The sequence below is a fragment of the Mauremys mutica genome, unplaced genomic scaffold (genome assembly GCF_020497125.1).
Source record: "Mauremys mutica isolate MM-2020 ecotype Southern unplaced genomic scaffold, ASM2049712v1 Super-Scaffold_100355, whole genome shotgun sequence".
Classification (NCBI taxonomy): Eukaryota; Metazoa; Chordata; order Testudines; family Geoemydidae; genus Mauremys; species Mauremys mutica.
In genome coordinates this window covers 433,489-437,664 of record NW_025423322.1, presented here as the reverse complement: position 1 = coordinate 437,664, position 4,176 = coordinate 433,489, and the positions used below count along the sequence as shown (strand labels likewise).

At 51.1% G+C, this 4,176-nt stretch overlaps 1 non-coding gene across 1 annotated transcript; it reads right to left on the bottom strand.

Annotated features, from left to right (window-relative positions):
- Window positions 1–1,610: 1,610 nt before the first annotated feature.
- On the bottom strand, window positions 1,611–1,704 carry TRNAI-UAU. The gene is made up of 2 exons: window positions 1,667–1,704; window positions 1,611–1,646 (listed from the first exon to the last, which is right to left on the bottom strand). It is a non-coding gene; the product is annotated as a tRNA-Ile (tRNA).
- Window positions 1,705–4,176: the final 2,472 nt, after the last annotated feature.

Below are 4,176 nucleotides of genomic sequence, written 5' to 3'. Positions count from 1 at the left end.
TAAGTACCGGTACAAGCTCTTAAGCTTGGGCCATGACATCCCAGTGGTCATTCTGGGGTGAACACAACCAAAGACAGGTTGGGGAAGTCCTTCCACTGGGAGGATGGGCAAGGACGTTGCCAAGTATGTCCGGTCAAATGCATAAAAAATGTTCTTCAGTGTCAAATACCTTGTTGTTTACATATTTAGTAGTATATGTAATAGTGCATATGTTTTGTTAATCTGTTTATTTTAAAGTTCTAGAAGGAAATCACCGCCAGTGTGGTTCCCCCACTGTCTGCGATTTGGGGGGCGTGTCATAAATAAACAGATCAGGGTTAAGGTCTCTTTTCCCTGGAAAGGGTTAACATGTAGTACCTGGTGACCACCTGACCAAAGGACCAATCAGAGACGAGATAATTTCAAATCTCTGTGGAGGGAAGCCTTTGTCTGTGTTCTTTGTGGGAACTCTTTTTGGATCTAAGAGCGGACAGTCATGTCTCCAAGTTCTCCTGGAGTAGTTTCTACTAATTAATAGTGAGTATTAATTAGAAAGGCGAATTAGTCTTATGATTTGATTTCTATATTTGCAATTGTGGGTTTGCTAAAGGAAATGCTTTATTCCTGTTTGCTGTTATTGCTTTTACTGAGAAAGGGGGGAGGGGGAATTCTCTCCAGAGATTGATAAGCTTAGACCCTGTATGGTTCTATCTTGAATTACAGAGACAAGTTACTTTCTTTTTATTCTTTAATAAATTCTTTTCTATTAAGGACTTGTTTGGTCTTTCCTTGGGTGGATTCTCAGGGAAAGAGAAGGGGGAGGTATCCCTCTGTAGTTAGATCCCGGTATCTCTCCTAGGAAAAGGGAGGGGGGAGGAAGCAGGGGGAATGGTTTGTTTCTCCTGGGTGTAAGAACTCCATGGATTTGGGGCTCTTGGAATCCCCTAGGATTTTGGGGAAGGACTGTGTCTCAATCCACATTTCCTGATTGAGTGGTGGCAGCTTACTAGATCTAAACTAGGATTTTAGTTTAGAGGGAAACCAAGTCAGGTCCCCACATTGGAACCCAACAGCTCCAAGTGGGGGTGAGACCCTATGACATGGTGGCAGAATACATGCGGGTCCCCATCTTTGAACCCACAAGCTCAAAGTGGGGGTGAGACCCCATGACAAACACTCTGCCGTGTCAGAGCTGGGAACGGGGACACTGGGGAACAGACTCTGTGGGTGTATAGAGATAAGCCCGGCTGGTGTGAAGGGCTTCGGAATCTGCTTGCTTGGATACTAACCCCAGTAAACATCCCTTTGTCTGCGCTTCCGACTTCTGGTCTTTTGCTGCTTATTGACTGGGTGACAAGAGCCAGGGAAGTGGGCGGGGGAAGGGAAAACCCTCTAAGAATGGCTCCTTGCTCCTCTCCCTCCAGGCTCAGGGGTCAAGGATGGGCAGGACTCCAGGTTCTGCTTGACAGATCTTGGCACAGGGGCACAGAAAGGATTGCAGGTTCTGACCTGTGCTCTGGAGAGGAGCTAATAGGTGAAGGGGGTGTTTTTGACTCTTCCCCTGCCTCAGGGTCCCCAGGGCTAGAGTTCTAAATTCCACAGGGCGAAGCCATTTGGCTAATGAAAACCAGTGCTCCAGGTGAGGTTTGAACTCACAACCTCAGCATAGCTCCTCTCAGCACTGCCCTATAAGTACTGTGTGCTAACCAATTGCACCACTGGAGCACCCATTAATTGTGATTCTCCAAAACCCCTAGGTTGATACAGGCAAGGAGTGACCCCAAAACATTCTCAGTGGAGCTGAGAGCAGGTAGCGACAAGTGTTGTACTCAGTGGGGTGGATTCTTCTTAAGGGTTCCAGGCACCATTTGACCCTTTTGTTCTTCCCTGTGTAAGAACAGAGCTGATTAAGACTCAATGAAGAGTCTTGCTGCAGACCAACAGATCTGAAATCACTGATAACCAGCTCTAAGCATTAGTCCTGCTTTGGGACAGTGTCTCTCATGCAAGAAACTGCCCAGTCTGCGCTAGCAGTGAGGCTCCCTCACTAACAACTGAAATCAGGGATAGCTGTGTGAAGTGCAGGGCCCCAGGGGTGCCTGAACAGGGGGGAACAACACCCCAGGGCTTTTAAAAATGGGAGGGCTCTGCCTTGCCACTTTGTAATGACTGTAAGGGCGACGGTGGGGAGGGGACGGAGAGCAGTGAGCGGGAGGAAGGATCTTGGGGGAAGACGCAGTGTAGGAGCGGGGCATTGGGGAGGGGGTGGTGCAGGGGCGTGGCCTCAAGTGGAAGGGGTGGGGCTACTGCTTGGGCTCTGGTGGCCGCCACTTTTAGGCAGGGCCACCCGGGAGGGGGGGGGGCAAGTGGGGCAAAAAACCCTCCATAGCAGTCCAGTGCCTTGCTGTTGCTTGGCTAACCACTGCATGCATGTGCTATACCGTACCCTGAGCTGATTCCCGGCTTTTGTGCTCAATACAGCCTAGCCCATCTGTGTCTCTGTGGCGCAATGGGTCAGCGTGTTCAGTTGTTAACCGAAAGGATGGTGGTTCGAGCCTCCCCAGGGATGATGCTAAGCCTGTGCTACTTCCTTGCTTCCCTGAAGCCTGTGGGGGGAGCCTCAAAGGTCCAATTTTGCTGCCTCTTGGCCTCAGTGCTTTCAGCTGGTGGTCCAAAGAGCGGGCTGGATGCCATTCAGAAACCCATCTCCCAGCAGCCGTGCCGGAGGCTAAGGTTTAATCCTCAAGGCCGAGCACAAAAACTTTCAGCCGGGAATATTTCGCTCCCTTTCCGCCTCCGCCCAAGCGGCAAGGGAGAAGCGGAGGAGACACGCCGGCTCAAAGACGCCTCCCTCCCACGTCCCTGCACGCTGTGCAAAGCTCTTGGCCCGCCTCATGCCTCGTCAGGAAAGCGTGGCCATGCGGCCCAAGCCTGAGTCACGTCCGCAGCCTGGCCCACCCCACCCCGGCTGACGGCCTCGTGTTCTCCTGCAGCAGCTGCCTGCCGGTGTGGGTGGGAAAAGGGGATCAGGAAGCACTGCGGCCTCATTCTGGGACAGGAGGCCCTCGCCACGCCCAGGCCTGCCTCTTGCCTTCAGCCCAGGCAGCTCCCTGGCAGGCCGCCGCCTCAGCCACCTCTTGCCTCATGGCCTAGGCTCTCGGTGCTGTGCTAGTCACTGCCTCAGTGGAAGGCCCAGAGGGAAAAGAAACAAGCGCACGCCTAGCAGAGGATGGTTTCGATCCATCGACCTCTGGGTTATGGGCCCAGCACGCTTCCCATCTCTGCCCTGTAGCATCCAGCTTAGCCCTTGTTAACACATAAATCAGTGGATTGTTCTCTGTGCATACCTGAAACTGAGCACCAGACAAGTAGTCTTGAAATTTCTCAATGATGGCCCATTTCAAGGCCAAGAACTGCAGCTGGTGGATGGGAAGGCGAGTTTCGCTATCAGACAGTCCTCAGCTGGGAAAGGCTACAGATTTACATTTACCTTCCACTTCCTGGTACGAGAGTGCTCCCAGACCCTCCAAACTGGCATCAGCATGCAGGATAAATGGTTTGTTTGGGTCAGCAAGGACTAGGACTGGCACATGAATCAGGCAAATAATGATTTCCCGTAAAGCCCTGTCATATCTCTCTTCCCGCCATGTCCCAAATGGAGAGGAGAGGAGCCCCGCCCCTGTCCCAGGCCAGGCACATCAAATTGGTGGGGAGAGATGTTTGTGGGTTAACCCAACCCAGCCTTGTTGGAGCTGCTGGGAAAACAAGTTTCTTTCTCAGTCCATGCCCACCAGAGTTGATGTTGTAGCAGGGAAAAGATATTTCTCATCTGGTTCTTAGATACTCTGCTGACAGCGAGCAGAAGGAAGATTTTTTTTTTCTTCTTGTAGTTCAAATTCTTCACACACCCCCAACCACTTTCTGCTCTAACCTGATCATTTTCTTATGCCTTAATTCTCTTGTTCCAGAGCCCTCACAGCCCAATTCTCTGCCCTAGCCTTGAGCTCTCTACTGCACCCTGAAATTCTCTTTCCAACCCCACCCCAGAGCCTGCACCCCCAGAGCCAGTGCTCTCATCCCCCTGCACTCCAACTCTCTGTCCCATGCAGCCTGATTTAGGGTGTACTAATAATATTAATTTGGAAAATATGAGGAAAATTTAATTTATTAGCTTACATTTTATTTAATTTAACTGAG